At 46.3% G+C, this 17,368-nt stretch overlaps 1 protein-coding gene across 4 annotated transcripts in view; it reads left to right on the plus strand.

Annotated features, from left to right (window-relative positions):
- The window catches only part of FTCDNL1 (formiminotransferase cyclodeaminase N-terminal like), a 286,417-nt gene that overhangs the window by 149,270 nt on the left and 119,779 nt on the right, over positions 1-17,368 (plus strand). The window contains exon 5 of one of the 4 annotated variants that reach the window (XR_011274691.1): positions 12,002-12,086. The exons of the other annotated variants lie outside the window; for them this stretch is intronic. The gene's annotated coding sequence lies outside the window, so the exon portion shown is untranslated. The remainder of the gene's footprint in view (positions 1-12,001; positions 12,087-17,368) is intronic. 4 annotated transcript variants of the gene reach the window in all.

The following is a 17,368-nucleotide window of genomic DNA, read 5'->3' on the forward strand; positions in this document are numbered from 1 at the left end:
CGTTTCCACTCATCCGACGGACCCTCCAGTGGATTCACAAGTACCCATGTCGTGTAATTCTAGTGGCTCCTTACTGGGCGAGACAGTCATGGTTCTCAGACCTGCTCCAACTGTCTATCGGAACCAGTGAGGTTCCAGAAGATTCCGAACCTTCTATCCCAAGACAAAGGAGCAGTTTGGCATCACAACCCGGACGCCCTCAGCCTGACAGCCTGGCTTCTGACTTCTCCGAGTTTGGGGACCTGAACATTTCCTCAGAGTGTCGACAAATTTTACAGGCGGCACAGGCTTCGTTCCCGAACACTTCATATGCATGTAAGTGGAAGAGATTATGTGTGTAGTGCGGGGATCAACCGGGGGTGGACCCCTTAAACCTTGCGTCAGAACAGATTCTTCCATATTTGCTACACTTAGCGGAGAGAGGATTAGCTTTCTCCTCCATAAAAGTTCATTTGGTAGCCATTTCAAGATTTACTCGTAAAAGACATTCAACTCCATTGTTCAGCGATCGACTGGTTAAGCATTTCCTGAGAGGCTTATTTCGGACCTTTCCTCCAGCCCTAATGTTCCCTCCTAACTGGAGTCTCAATCTATTACTGTCCGCACTAATGAAGGCTCCTTTTGAGCCTATGTCGTCATCGTTGAAGTTTTTGTCGTGGAAAATGGCTTTTTTGTTGGTTATTACCTCAGCAAGAAGACTTTCGGAATTACAAGCATTGGTCATTGACCCTCCATACTTGCGGTTTTTCAAATACAAGGTGGTATTGGCAACCAACCCTCATTTCATACCAAAAGTTCCGACGACATTCCACAAGCCTTCTTCTATTGTTCTACCAACATTCTTCGTGACAGCCTCTTCTGTTGCGGAAAAAGCTCTCCACACGTTGGATGTCAAAAGAGCTCTGAAGTTTTACCTCTGTCGTACTCAAGAGTTTAGGCGTACGAGACAACTGTTTGTGGCTTATGGACCTTCGGTGATGGGGAAACAGATCTCCAAGCAAGGACTGGCCCACTGGGTGTCGTCGACTATTGCTTTTTGTCACTCTAAAGCAGAAAGCCTCTGGAAAGACGTCCAAAGGCTCATTCAACAAGATCCACCTAGTCATCTGCGGCATTGTGGTCCGGAATCCCACTGGTGGACATCTGTCAAGCGGCATCATGGTCGGTGCCGCACACATTTACTCAGCAGTATTGCCTAGAGCAACAGCATGCAGCGGATATGCAGATGGGACGAGTAGTCCTTCGACACCTGTTTCAGTAAGGTAAGCCCCACGGAGGGGTATATTCTCTTGTCAAAATACCATAATTTGGGTTATTGTCAATGTACCAAGATGGGTTTTTTTTCGTATGCCTAACTGCATGTGCGGCTCTGATAATATTGGTTTGCATTGCACACCTCCAAGTGAGGGGTACTGCTATATAATCTATTCTAAGCATGTGAATCCATGAAAGAGCCAATGCTGGAGAAGGGAGTAGTTTCTTTCTTGCAACTCCATTTCTCCAGCGTTTGTATCTTTCATGGATTCACATGCGCCCTCCGGCCTCCCCTGAATGCAAACTTTATATGCCCCTGCCACTTTTGGGGTTAAAATCTGAAGGGAGCCGCGGGGACAGGGCTATTTATACCCCTACGTCCTATTGGGCCATGCGTAAGCAGCCCAAAAACGCCGTAGATAGGACACAGAAGTGTCGAAATTCTTTCCTATGGAAAACATCTTAATAAATATACCGAGGGTTCCCAGCCTGACGACAGGGAATATTCTAAGCATGTGAATCCATGAAAGATACCAATGCTGGAGAAATGGAGCTACAGGTAAGAAACGACTCCCTTATGGGTTAAGCTACGTAAACCGTAGAAATGTCTAGTTCGAATTGACAAAAGAAGATGTCTGAATTGGTCCCTAACACAGTAGCGGTCTTGTTTGAGGACACAACTTGCTGTGTGAAGACGATATATCAGGTTAGGGCAGTTATCAATACCAGCTCCAACTCCTGCCAGTCTACCAATCTACACTCCACACAGTATTCGCCAGTAATGAGGGTTTTAAACTGCAAGCATGGACCGCATAAACCACAGCTGCGGGCTAGGGTATACCCTTGTGTTCTTTGAGACTATGTGTACTATAAACACCCTTGGCGGGCTAAATGGTCGACAACAACTGTTTCACTCCGCCAGTAGTACAGTAGGCCTAATGTGCACTTAGTGCACATACAACTGCACAGCACTTCCAGTGAGAGCTCACGCCCACCCCTCTCATCCCTCACAACTTACGACTCACTGCTTTGTCTCTCCTACCGTGTATTGCGGGCACGGCGGGCGTGGAGCAGGCACACAGCGGGTACAGCCGCCCCTTTTCCACGCCGTCACTACCTCTGCCGTTGCTTAAGTATAGGGTTGTTAAAAGACCAGACGTCCAAACAGCATCCACCATCCCCCGCAGTCCAGCAGGGTTCCGACCTCTGGAATGCTGAAGTATGGATCAGATGAAAGGACCTTGCAAAACGTAACAGACGGGTCAAGTTGCGCTGTAGCGCTCACACAGAGCCGCTTCCGACACGGTCAGTGTCACTAGTTACTTTATATCTTACTAGATTCACTCGTTTATAATTTAGCCCTCTTTGCCGCCTAAAACAAGATAAACAAACCTATTAATTCAAGCTTACGTATGCTAGTTTAAAGAGTGTTTTCAGATCTCTGCTGCCCAAGATTTGGAGAAGGCAGTGTATTCTACAATTGAGTGCACTGGAGGTAATTTGTTACGCTAATTGTCTGCTTACGGTTTAGCCTGAAAACAATATTTTAGAACAAGTTATAAGAACATAAGCTGTCTGCCAACTAGACACAAGTGAGAGAAAGTTGGAATGAGGAATTTTGGTTTCAATGCTAATAACTGGTTTCTCTCACAAATGGCCTGCTGTCACTCTGAGAAGCACCTAGATTGGTCTGTAATATTAATGCAACATAACTACATTTCTGCATCTTGTCTTGCCAAAGAGTAAATATATCCAAGTGGTACAGGCACATCTTATAAAATTGTTGAATAAAAAGAACCCAACCCCCTTCTCATGGTTACAGCTCTGGTGTTGGCTCTGGTGTTGGCGGGGGCAAAATGGAAATAAGGCAAGGTACCCGCAGCAGCCAATGTACCTTCTATCCCTTGGGCTGTAACGACATTAAAATATGGCATAATCACAAGTGAAATTTGTAAACTCTGCCTCGGCATAAACACCTCAGTAGAGTAAAGAAGGTTGGAGAAGGTCCTTGGAATCTTTGGCTGTGCATTCTCACAGTGGAGTAATGGATAAGTGCGACCCTGAACATTCATGTTTGGAAAACAGCAGCATTCCTCATAGCTGCACAATGCAGGCTACTTTTATAACAAATCATGTGGTACATACTGTTTACATCATTGCTGTTCGTGCAATTGTTTAAAATACTCCAAGCAATGGATCGGGCGTTCCAGCACAATATTACCTTTGTGGGTGTGGTTTAGGCTACGGGGGTTGCCAGCTTGAGGTTAAGGTAATTTAAAATGTTTCTTCTCTTTGTAGAGTTGGTTGGACTGTACAATACATAGGAACATTTTGAGATGTGTGGGCATAGATCTAGATGTTCTGCTGTCGTTTGAAGTACTGTTTGATAGTAAAAGTTCTACCTTGTATTTAAATACAATTAATGTAAAGATTACTTATAGGAATCGCAGTTATGCATTGTGTGACATACTTTGCAGTTGGTTCTCTTGGTAATACTGAGCATGCAGCAGAATGTCATTAAAGACACATGATAAACCCAGTAGGGATGCCATTTGCCTGCTTAGCACTGAGCAGCTTATGTGAAGATGGCTGAATGGATATCTTTATGGGACACCTTTACAGCTGTGAAACAGTGTGTACCTTTGGCACACAGTTTTTGTTCTCACCCTTCTATGACTTTGGGTATCCTTTCACATGTCTTTTGATGCACTTGTGCATTCAAATTTACCCATTGCCATTTTAACTTCTCTATGATCTATTTCATGTTTGCACCTCAGACCTCTGAAAAGTGGGGCCGGGAGGGAAATGTGAGAAACCGGAGGGTATTCTCACTGATGGACCTCCGGGATCCTTTGTTCAGGTGGCCAGGGAAGGGCCGTCGCCCTTGGATCCCAACCCTGGGGACGGATGAGTGAAGGTGGATCACCTGGGCAGGGGATCTTTGGGGTCTGCGGAAGGAATACCCTTGGGAGAGACGCAGTATTCCCCCCTTTCCAATACTCGCCTACCCAACACCCCCTCAGTCATTATGGGATACTGTAAGAAACCTGAGGGTGCTCTCCCAATTAGACCCCGGGAAACCCTTATTCAGTTGGCCAGGGGGAGGGCTGGTGCTCTCAGATCCCAACCCTGTGGGTGGACGAGCGAGGGAGGATCACCTGGATAGGGGAACCCTGTGTTATGCTCGGAGGACGCTGCGATACTATCCAGAAGAGAGCGTAATCCCTGAGGCCTTTGTAGGGTACTATACATCTGCCTTGCCTCCTCCCAGTAAATATCTCCTACCCAAACTCAGTAACCCCTCTGTACAGAACTAGTTCCCTAAGATCTCAAACCCCAACTCATTCAGAAACCGTCTTTCCCAAAAACCCATTTTCCAGCTCCCTGTCAGAATACTCCTAATCATTCTTTTTCCCTTCCCTCTGATTAGTATTTTCTGCACTCCTAACCTGCTCAGGTAAAATACTACAGTTCCCAACATCCCGTATGTTCTGTCCTCCATCCCGGTCATTCTCGTCCATTTCACAAACCTTCTTATCCCTTCCCGTAGGAGACTCTGACACTCCAACCCCTCCCCTTTCCAATATAAAAACTATTCTTGCCAACATGAACACCTTTACATACCCAAGACAACCGACTAATGTAAAACCTGTCTACCTGACATGTCCCAACCCTAACGTCAGGCAAAGTCTGGCAACTAACCTGAACCACACACACACCTGACTGCCTTTTCCTTTCCTCACAGGGATAAAAGGTGGAGTAAGAGAGCACAGTACGGGCAAGGTGAGCACAGTAGACAGCACAACGGCACAGCTATGCAGGCGCATCATTTCAAGAGTAGGAGAAAGGCGACCGGAATCAAGAGGGTAGCGAGGAGAGAAGTGACCTTGCCCTTTTTCATCCCAGACCTACAGAACCTTTGTGGAAGAGAACCTAAGACTCCAACAATAGCACAAGTGTCTTGCAGCAGATGTCAAAGGTACACAAGGCAAGCTTATGCTGATAAGCAGGTCCGAGGGAAGCTCCTGCGCCCGTGGTACCGGCCTCGACTCCAGGAAAGCCAAAAACCAAGCTAGTCGAGGGGAGAATCGATAAGAAACAGGCTGTGTTGAATGGGAAGTGGCAAGTTTGAACCAAGTTTAATAAACTGTGTAATGAACTGTAAATGGTTAAAGGGAGACGAGCTGCAGAGGGAAAAATTGCACCACATGGGTCCTAATTCAAGAGACTCTGGTCGATCCACACCTGAGCGAAAATACGGGTCCCAGAAAGCTGTAGGAGAGTCTCTGAAAGAGGTCAAAGTGGTCATACAGGAGGTCTAGTAAAATCCCTGTACAATCGAAAGACTTTGATCTACATCAGTGTGAAAGCAAGGGACATGAATCCCGCCATATGAGAAAGCAAGGGAAGTGAATCCCGCAAATGCCAGTTAATGTGAAATTAAGAGTGAACCCGACTGAGGGATGCTGATGAAAGGGGGGGCAAGTCTAATGTCCCAAGAAACAGTGTGTTGACAAGAGTGAACCTGGCGGAGAGATGTCCATTCATTCTGTTAAAAAAGACATTAAGATTTGTGATAGAGCGGTGAAGCCATCACTCAAGTACTGACAGTCAAGTGGGGTCCGAGCCCGACCGAGGGAGATCTGGGGGTGAAGCTATCACCCAAAAGTTCATTGAGGAAAGAACTGTCATATAATTTGGGAAATGAGATATGGAAGATGGGTCTGTGCCCCGAAGAGGGGGACCCAGGGGTGAAGCCATCACCCTATGTGAAACTGTAATAAGCAATTGTGAAGGGTTAGTATCTAGAAGAGGGGGACACAGGGGTGAACTCCTCACCCAGTGAACATTGGAAACGAACTTTCATTTTTCTGAAACCAGAGAGGCCCTCGAAAGCGAGAAAACACAGCCATCCAGGGTCTAGATACCATTAAAGAACTTTCTAGGGATTTGTGCCCAGAAGACGGGAATCCCAGGGTGAAAGTAGTCACCCAAAGCCCATGGAAAAGAGACTGTGTTTTTTTTTGTTAGTTGAATACGTCAGATCCCCGAAGAGCAGAGACGTTCAAGAAAACAAAACGTAGCCATCGACTGTCCGTAGAGCTGCCATTGGAACTGTCGTCTCGTGCTGGAGATGCCAGAGACGTACAGTGCTCCAAGCTCCCATCCTACCCTGTGTCTAAAATGTGGGGAAGTGAGACCCAGGCTATCGCATCCTGACATATTTGAGAACACATCTTTCTTTTCTTGAGAATTACCCCACACCCTTTTGTAGTAGTTGTAAGATTTGGCAATAGGTTTCTTAGTATAGGCCCTTTTTATTTGACACAACACCACTAGGACAGCCTTATTTTTAATTTGATGGTCGAAGCTCACTCCCATCTTAGATTTAGGTTTAGAATAGGCGTTTTTCCAACCTGCATACAGCATTCATTGTTCAATAAACACCCTTGAACTGTGATCACTTGTCTCTGTCTTACTTGTTGCCACCATGAGTTTCTCACAATATTGTCAATCAAAACCCAGTATACCTCTATAACAACACAAAAGAAACACAAAAGGAAATAAAAACACCCTTATACACTCACCCCCTTCACCCTGACAAGATTCCCCCATGATTTTGCTACATTCCCTCCCGACAACTACAACTCCCATAATTCCTTCCCTCTGTTTCCCAAAACCACTGGGACGAGAAAGAGCCAGGCGAGAGTGATGGAGATTACCCATAGGGACCAATACACCATGGGTTCCTATAGGCAATCTCCATCTTTTCCCATTAACAAGGTCGGGCAGAGTCAGGCAGGGCTGGATAACGACTCACACCTGACTCTCGTTACCTGTCATGATGCCTACCTCCAAGGAGCCAGACCAGGCCCAGCTACCCCAGAGGCAGACATCATGTCCCCGAGGGAAGTCTCAGCAGCCCCAAGTAGGGGCCCTTTGGACTCAGTCCTGGCCCCTTTAGCGCCAGGCTCATATTGGACAACGGTCCTGGCGCCATAGGCGCCAGGCTCATAAAAGATGACTTTGTGTTTAAAGGTGCTTGGTGTAAACTTACCTGATGCAGACCATGCTGCAACATCCAGGCCATCTAGAGGCCTGAATGGGACTACTTTATCTTTGGGGACTACTTAACCACACGGGTGTGGCCGGAGGAAGAATACATACCTGAGAGGAAGGATACATACCTGGAACTACTTTGAAGGCTATTTAAGCCACGCCCAAGCAGCAACTCACGCTTCGCGTTGTTCTGCATCTAGCAGCTGGACGCTCACCGTGTCTGCTCCTGCATCCTGACTTCTGCCACGCCCGCCAGCATCCTGGAACACCTGCAAAGGGAGAAGAGAAGAGAATAGGAGAAAGAAGAGTCCTTACCTGCTAAATCCGCATTCCTGAGACATTTCGCCGACGATCCTGAAAAGGAAGACATTCATTTTAAAAGCACATTGCATCGATCGCTGCAGCGCCGCATTCCACTCACCTTTACTAGGCGCCTCCATGTTCATCGGGGACCATCTGGATCCGCAGCCACATTTCAGCGCCTAGGGAGAAAAAGACAAGAACAAAGGTGAGCTAGGGAAGAGAATAAGAAAACCTTAATTTGCCATCATAAGACTTACCTGTTGGGTCATTCCCACTTCATTTCGGGTCGGTGCCGCATCCTGGCATTTCCGGACCCCGGCCCCTAAGGGGAAAAAAGAGACATCAGCGTTAGTGAGCGAATGCTAAGACATTACCTGAATGCTCATTAAAGACTTACCTGATATCTACTGGAACTGCACCTCTCACTTCGGGTCGGTGCCATATCTCCGGCATTTCCGAACCCCGGCCCCTATGGGGAAAAAAGACACAAGCGTTAGTGCATTAATGCAAGGACACTAAAGGAACCTCTCATCAAACAACTCACCTGAGTTTCCTTCGTCGGTTCCATTGCTCATCTCGGAATCTTTGTTCTGCACCTGAAATAGAGACAACGGACAATTATTATTTCGGGCTCATACTTATAAACAGAATTCTCACAGTACTTTACCGGGAAGGTCAAGCAAACTTGAACTCTCTACAATCCATGATCCAGTGAAGTAACTGGATTACAACGCGCCCCTGCATCAAAAGCAGGATGGAGAGCTCGTCCTTTCAGACCCTAAGGTGAGACTTCACGGGGAATCGCAGAAGGGTTTCGTGGCGGGTGAGAAGGGAGTGGGAGGCTTACACATTATCCCGCAGATTGTTAATACTCACTTTTCACACACAGAAGGATATTTCTGCGAGCCAGACAAGCCAGATTTGAGGGTCCAGTCCTGTCCATCTTCCGAGTCCTGCGCTTCACCATAGAAGAGGCAACAGCACTCCAAATCAGGCCTGCGCCTCCGTGGGAGTCAGGTGAGCGTAACATTACCCCTCCCCATCAGTATAAAAGTTGGAGCAGGAAAGCACATTTTGAGCGAGCTGGGGATGCTGGAAGGTGTTGAGACGGCAGAGGAAGATCAGTTCAGCTGCAGAGACCCTGGAAGACCTGGAGGAGGAGGAAACCACCACAGTGGACCTTTGAATGCAGGAGAGGATGCAGTGAAGGGAGAGACCTGTACCTCCAGGAGGCAAAACCTGGGGCAGCCGGGGTCTCCTGGCAGTGCCACACCAGCGCTCCTCCCCTAGCCAGGGCTCTGAGAGGCAGGCGATGAGGCCCTGACCTCAAGACTTATCCCCATTGAAACTCCTGCAGCTCCCAAAGCCATAGAATGCTGTTTTGGGGAGCTGTGAAGTGGGAGCAAAAACAAACTAGGGGCATTCTGGGACTTGACGTCAGAGACATTTTCTTGTGTCAAATAGGAGCAAGGCGATACACAGGAAGGAGTGGTCCTTCAGAGACAGTTGCAGACCAGGCGAAGAGGAGCGACAGACAAAAGGGAAAGAAGAGGGCTATGACTGGCTAAAGATCCCTTTGACAAGAATGAGTGGTTTCCTTAGAGCCGTGAAGGCTGGGCATAACTGCTGGAAGAAAGGAAGTTCAAGGATGTTAGAGTTCCAGGCAACCCTCTCAAGTGAACAGCTGAGTTGGGGAGGAACCACGAAAACAAGAAACCTAACCTTGACTTCCAGATGAAAAACGCAACAAATCAAAGCCTTCCAACACGGCCGGGGAGTGAGTATGAGGAACGAAAGTCCGGTCTGTGTTTGGAAGTGCTTGCAACAGTTGCGATAAAGAACTGTGAGCGCGTGTTGTCAGAACTACCAAGACCAGAAAGCATTGCACAGGAAAAGCGGAAGTGGTTATGTTGAGGTGGAGTCAAATCCTCAACACACTCGAAAGACTTTAACATTTGTAAGGACTTGAGCCCGGCAGAGGGGAGTCCTGAGAGTGGTGCAGAGTGGTGTAAAACCCTAGGGGAAGGGAGCCATGTGCTTGGTTGTGTTGAACTTTTGAGAGGTCTGAGCCTGGCAGAGGGGGGGCCATTGTGAACTGTTTTGAAGAAGCATTAAACACGGAAGGGTTTGATCCAGGCTGAGGGAAACCTAGCAAAAATAATAGTTAAACTTCAAGGACAAGGAAGCCTTGCGAGAGAAAGAGGATTTGAGCCTGATCGAGGGAAATCATGAGAAGAGAGGAGTGAAAAGCTAGGGGAAGGACTAGTGACTGAGTTCGGAGAAAAGCTTGGACCCGATTGAGGGGAGCTAATGATGAACAGTTAAAGATGGAGCAGGCTGCCGACACTGCTCGCCTAAACTGAGTGTGCTCAAGTGCTATTGCTCCACCAATACCCGTGTGCTGTCCAACGTGGGGAAGAAGAGACTTTCACCCAATTTTGCCATTCAGACATTTGGTGTCAGTTTCTTTCCCTTTTTTGAAACCATTTCCCTACACACATTTAGAATAATTGAGGGATAGCATTAGGTTTTCTAGTTTAAATATTATTTGGACAAGACCGAAAGTATTGTTTTCTTTTTATTTCGATGGTAGAGCTTGCTCCCATCTTAGAGTTAGGGCTAGTTAGGATTTTTTCAAATCCTTGCAATATAAATAATGGTTTTCAAAACTGTAACTATTGTGTCTGTCGTGATTAGTGCTTGCTTCTCAACATCCTTTTAGTGCCACATGTGGGAACTCTGTGCTTGACTTAAGCATAGGCATGTGTTTAATATTGTAAAAGGATGCATCATTTTTAACCTTTACTTTTCTGAACCTCCTTTTTGCAGCAGCTTAAAGAATGCATGTTGTGTATTTGAAAATAAAAGTGATTGCTTAACACAGTGTATATATTTATTGATTAGAAAGAACTCCAAAGATAATGTGAAATGGCACCAATAAAACAAACAAGGTTTGGGCTGATTTACATATGAAAGTGCATTTTGGGAAGATAATGATCAAATAGCTTTATCTGATATTACATCCACCAGGGGGCGCAGTGTGCACTAGTCCTTCTGTGCTGCTCTTTCAGACCGCGAGCTTTCGGGGCCCGAACCCCCCATTTTCACCAGTTTATCATGAAAGGAGACCCCCCTCCCGTGCCCTCGGAGACCCCAAGGATCAGCTGGAAAAAAATTCGGGGACTTTCGGTGTAGTTACGCCTAAGGGCTAAGTGCGCTCTACAAATGTAAAAACCAAAAATTACACATATTTGTGAGTTGTGTGACTGAATCGCTAAATACCTGAAGCACGGTGGGATGGGTACGCATTTCTTTTTTTTTTTTTTTTATAAACAAAAAGCCTAACAATAAAGCTTATGCAAATATCGAGCATATATACAAGTTTGGCCATCAAAGACTTTAGCTGTCGGAGTGGAATGACTGCTAAAAGCTCAGAGATACTCGCAGTGTGGATCGACCAGACTCTGAGAAACAAAACTGTCTTTATATTTAAAAAATGACTAGTACATTGAAACTAAAGTTCAATAAAATGCTGCTCTTCTGGCAATCTGCCACCCTAGAAGTGGGCCTAGTCGGCCTTGTTGTAAATACATCTATGCTGGAAAGGCATATTGTCCTCTGCACAGCACTACAAGGAAAGACAGCCAGCGGGGAAGCTGAAAGGATGCAGAGGCTGTCCTATTCCAATTTGAGGCAGATCCACACAATTTGCCTTGGACCACAGCTTGATTGGCCAGGTTGACACATATGCCAACATTTGAGATCACCCAAGTGAGGCATTTTGAGACGGAATGAAGCTGAAATCAATGACTTGCAGCTAAAATCTATGAACAATAGTAAATTGTAACACCCGTTGGGAGTCTTCTACCTAAATAGGGAGGGTTGACATGAATGGATTGTGCTCTTTGCAGATTCCCTTTGGGTGTGTGGCCTCAAGATATCCCTGCTATTTGCCAGAGCTCTTTTGGCATTTGGAAAAGGTGAGTAGACCATTTTCTTCGTATCCAATGGTGCCCAATAAGTTGTTATTTAAAGGTATCTCACCTGTGGCCGACACTCTGGTTGGCTCCATTCAGATAGTGCTCTGAGATTCCTTCTCGATCTTCTTCAGGGGGTTCATTTAAGGCCCTCCTCTGTCTGGCAGGTATTTGTGGACAAGCTGTATGGGCAGTGGTATTAACAGCAGCATACCAGCATCACGTCACCCTAAGGGTCATCGCCAGAGCTGCAACATGGTCTTCTCCATAGGCTTGCTACTAGCATTACTCCTTGGCCACCAGCTGAAGTGCTGATGCGCTTTGTTTTGTTCAAAGCCGTTTTTGGCTAAATAGTGTGCCATCCCTCCATATAATTTGATTTTGGGCTGCTTTGTTTTTTATTCTAGGATTCTGGAAGAAGGGTGAAAGGATATGCAAGTAAAAGATACTCACTGTAGGCAACACTGGTCGTCCATATTTCCGTTCCTACAGGTGAGCAATCCACCATCACAGTCTCCACAAAGATCCTAACACAACTTAACCGCCTCTTAACAAATTCAGTCATAGACATGCCAATTGTTGATTTACAAGTACTCCCCTGATGAATTTCCCGTTACCAATCTTTTTAAGGACAATGGGAATGAAAATGTCGGGTTAAAAAACTGTGAGAATGATGTCACATTATTAATAAGGCACTAAAAGCTGGATTTTACTTAGAATCATTGAAAGAATCCCGTTACTTGTATAGGAGATTCCAGATTAGACATCACAACTGTATACCTATTATAGATGCTAATAATACAATTTGTGTCATCTGTTCTGTTTAGTATATAACTAATTGTGTTGTGTGTAGTGTTGATTACGACCACACCTGTAATCATACTTTGGTCTCAGTAATTTCTTTTTTCTTTATTAATGGTGTTGGTTTTCAATATATAAGTACATATATTTCACAGTAAGTCTCTCGGTCCTCTCATAGGACCACCTCTTTAGTCCTTCTTTTTCATTTTTTCTTTTAAATTGTTTTTTTAATTAGCACACTGAGATTTAATGTATTAGATATGCATTTTAAAAGGTTTTAAAAAACATTTTTGTAATAAAATAGAGCTATATATATTTTTTTGAAAAAACAAATGTGAGTGTCATTTGTTGCAATTGAGCAAGGTAGCTCTCAAGGTTTCTGGACAGATGGTCTTAGATCCCTAAGGGTGACTGGTTAAGAGGGGTTAGGATCTTTGTGGAGACGGTATGTGTTGCATGGGGCACGGTCCTAAACTCTATTTAAAAAAAAAAAAAAAAACAGTCCTCTATAAATTTTATAATACAACCCACCATCACACCATTTTCTCAGTTGAGACATTCACAGGCAGAGTGTGACTGAGGCATGGACGCATGTGTAGAGTCACACATGCACCCTGGCTTCCATTTTTATTTGTAAGCCTATGCCGGGAGTCTGCAGGAGGCGGCACATGGACTAATAGTACAAGAGTCACTACGATAAGTAACATCTACTTTTTTTTTCAACCAGTCCCAGGAATACTGTCCTGTTTGGAGCACTCCAATGCAATGTGTGTGACTCACTGGTGCAGAATAGCAGGTTATCAGGGATGGTGTTCTTTGCCCTGTAAAAGATCCTGCCCTGGCCACAGTACTTCCAGGTCCAAAGTGGCGGACACAGTCTAAGTGGGGAGTCCACTGGACTAGAGATAATTTGGGGAGGGCAAACGTGTGCAGCAGACGAGGAAGGGGAACACTGGATTTATGTTGAATGGATACCATCATGCTTCATGGGATTAAAGGGGGAAAGGATGAGAGAAAGGGAGCCATTTCCTGGGGAAGAGAGCAAGCGAGCCCCTGTGTTACAACCTAGACAGGGGGCTCGCTTGCTCGAGCCAGGAAGTGAGGCAGTGTTGAGGCTATGTTTTGTCATTGTGTGGCTTCTTTCAAAACAGCGTGAGCTGCACAGTAAACAATAGACCACACACGGAGTAACTAGAGTGCAAGTGTTGGAATTTGGATGGATTTACTCCGATTTGAAAACCCTCAAAATTGTCCCCCTGGATTTTGAATCTGGGGTAATAAAAGCCCATGCTTGAGCCCCTGCATGCTGCACTCGGTGATCAGTTGTTCCCAATGCAAGGAGACTAGCTCAGGACTGTGCTAATGTGAAATCAGTGACTGGGTGCGTATTTCCTCTTGAGAGTAGTCCATGTCTGATGATTAGAAATGGGAATGGTGCATACAGCTGCATGCAGTGAGAAATAACAGCAATTAACTGTAGCATGCATTTTCTCTTTCAGTGTGTTTCTTTCAGTCTTGATATACAGTCCAAAATCCAGATTAGATTTCTTTCGGCTTGCATTACTTTGTTGATAATCCATTTTGGGTGAGTGAACTATTTTTTGTTTAACCCCTTAACTGCTGAGGGTTTTCCCTCCCAGTGCTGAGCCCTTTTTTGGTCATTTCGGTATTCAGTCCCTTGTAACCTTTTTGTTTAAGTGATATCCTGGCCAAATGTGCAGACTTTTCTTCCCACGTGTAGGCAGGCGGTCATGACGCCACCAAGAATTCATAGTTTGCTGTAGGGGTGTGTGAGAAAATAACAAAAAAGTGACAAACGTTTTTTTTTTCTTCAGAAACTTCCAAGAAAATTAGCTACAAAGAAGCCTGTGGTTTTCTTTCTTGTGAAAACTAGGAACAAAAGGTTTTCAGTTCTGAATCCGCCATTTTCCAAGCTTTCAAGAACAGGTTGAGTGGAAATAAAGTATTTTTTCCCTAAGTGTAGGTAGGCGATTTCCCCCCTCCCCTTTTTTTATTTTTAATATTACATGCTTGCACTGGAAGGGGAGGGTAGGAAAGCTCAATGGGAACACAGAAAGGGATACATTTCTGAAAAGTAGATAACATTCCAAGTTCAGAAAGGGGTCATTTGCACAGGTTAGGCAACAACTATGTAACCATAATTCCAATAGGTCGGCAAAAAATTGGAAACGTGATAGAAAAAAAAGTATGTGCCGGACAGGTTTGCAGCAGTAAGGTTATAATTATATAATTGGCTTCCATGAATATTGCGTCCATGAATATTGAGAAAAGCAACACACTGCTACATTCCCCCAACTCTTCTAGTTAGGAAATCACGTTTTTTTTTCACAAAACTATCAATACCACGAGCTAAAAACCAAGCCATGGAGTGGTGTGCTGCCAATGACCTCTGCCTTAATGCCACGAAGACTGAGATTCTCCTCATCGGCACACCGACTCCCTCCTTTCCTGTCACACTTTGGCCGGCCTCCCTTGGCCCTCCTCCTGCTCCAACCTGTGAGGCTAAAAACCTCAGGGTCATCTTCGTCTCCACACTCTCATTCTCTCCTCACATCTCTGACGTCTCTAAGAATTCACACTACCAACTCCTCAGAGGTATTCTTCCTTTCCTCTCCTTCCCCCAGAAGCTCACTGTCTTCAGAGCTCTGGTTCTCTCTAGGCTGGACTATTGCAACAGCCTCGTTCTAAATCTGCCTGCCTCGACTCTCCGCCCTCTGCAACTCATCCAAAACAGGACTGCAAGACTTGTCCTTGGCTTCAAGCCCAGAGATCGTATCTCTCCAGGAATTAAATATCTGCACTGGTTCCCAGTGGCTGCGAGTATTAAGTTCAAAACCCTTTGCATTATCCACAAGGCCTTCTGGGGCCTGGGGCCTCAATATCTTCAACTCTCTCTTCCTAAATATCTTCCTTCCCGAGCTCTTCGCTCATCCGTCTCCAACTCCCTCAGGGTCAGTCGCTTCTCCAAGCAACGAGTTTCTTCGGCTGGGGCCTCCCTCTGGAACAGCCCCCCTTCTCCCTGAAACTTGAGGAGAACCATCTCCGGTTCCGGAAGCACCTCAAAACCTTTCTCTTTGCTTCTGCTTTTTCTCCTCCTCTCCCCTGCTGACATCCTGTTGAAAGAGCAATTGCACTGGTTACCTGGCCACCCTCTGATCTCGGGCCAAGGTCCCTCCCACACCAGTCGCACGCCTGCACTGCCTGCCCGGCAACCCACGCACTCGGAGACTGTTTCTGTATCTCTACAGTCCCACTACCAGCACTTGACACCAGACGTCTGCACTTCATGCATGTGCCACCTGCTGGCCATTATTTTTACTTTGTTATTATTCTATTCCTATGTATTGCACTGTCCCCTCCCCCTGCACTTTTCCCCTTCCCCCATCACATGCACTTGCGCGATTTGAATGACACCTGGCCTAGTAGGATCGTTGTCTGTCCGATCTTTGTTCCACCTCCCTTGCCTCGTCGCGCCATGATAAACTTGTGTATAGGCGCGTTATTAATTCCATATCATATCATATCATATGGTACACAGTATTTTTAAGCTGACGGCCTAAAGATAAGTACTTGAAAATTACGTATATTTGAAAATAAGGAAAACTAATGTGGTGAAGTATACCAAGCATACATTTTTTTAAAGGGCACAGGTGGAACTTTTGAAGGATAGGTATCTTGCGCAGGTCACAAAAGAGTACAGTGCCTAAAGCAGCGACTAAATGTAGGGCACATTTGGGAAATGATAGGGTTGTGTAACAAACCACATTAGGAAAATCTAAATCACTGGTACACCAAACGGCCTGGGGAAGACTGGATTTGGCCTTGTGGACAACACACACATTTGGGCCTGAGGTGTCTCACCCACCAAGGAAAACCGGGAACCCCATGCATTTCTGAAAAAAGACACCTGTGGGAATCCAAAGAGGTCTCATTCGTGTGTGTCGGGCTACGATTTATTACCCAGAATGGCCAGCAAAGTCCAAAATGTAGGGAAATAAACACACAATTTTGAGACATTTGCGACCAGGAAAACACTTAAACACGCATGCAACAACATATGTCCTACCTGTGCACATTCCCACAGGTGTCCCGATGAAAACAGTACCTCGCTTGTGTGAGTGCACTGAGCTGGGTGCAAAGGGAAAAGGCTAAACCACTGGTACACCAAACGTCCTGGGGAGACGATATCTATAGTGTTTTTGGCCTTATGGACAACCCACAGATTTGGGCCTGGGGTATAACAGCCATCAAGGAAAACAGGGTACCCTGGGAACTCCGGCAGGGTCCCCACCCCTCCCTTTAGGGGAAAAGTGTTGACGCAACCCAGCTAGAGCTCCAGGACGGCTGGGTGTGCCTAACTCCAATGTGGGTCAACTGTCCACAATTTCAGCCGCTGTCCCAGGGAGCACCAATAGGGTCCCCATCTGTCCTCGGAGGGAAAAACTGTAATGCAACCCAGATAGAGCTCCAGGATGGTCGGGGTGATGTCCCTGGCCTTGGGTGCCTGTCTGACATGTGGGTCGACCATCCCCAAGTCCAGCTGCAGTCCCAGGGAGCCCCGGCAGACTACCCATCCCTCACTGGAGGGAAAAGGTGTAACGCAACCCAGCCAGAGGTCCAGGACTGCTGGGGATGCTGCCCCTGGCCTTGGGCGCCTGTCTCCCTTGTTGGTCGACCATACCCAAGTCCAGCGCCTCGGCACAGTCCCCATCTCTCCCTGGAGGGGAAAGCTGTAACGCGGCACGGCTAGAGCTCAAAGACAGCCAGTGGTGCTGCCCCTGGCCTTAGGTGCCTCTCTCCAATGTGGAGTGCAGCGGCGGTCCCAGGGAGCCCCGGCAGGGTCCCCATCCCTCCCTGGAGGAAAAAAACTGTAATGCAGCCAAGCCAGAGTGGGTCGACCATCAAGCCAAGCAGCGGTCCCAGGGAGCCCTGGCAGGGCCACCATCCCTCCA

Source organism: Ambystoma mexicanum, chromosome 9 (genome assembly GCF_040938575.1).
Source record: "Ambystoma mexicanum isolate Mex_15411 chromosome 9, UKY_AmexF1_1, whole genome shotgun sequence".
NCBI lineage: Eukaryota > Metazoa > Chordata > Amphibia > Caudata > Ambystomatidae > Ambystoma > Ambystoma mexicanum.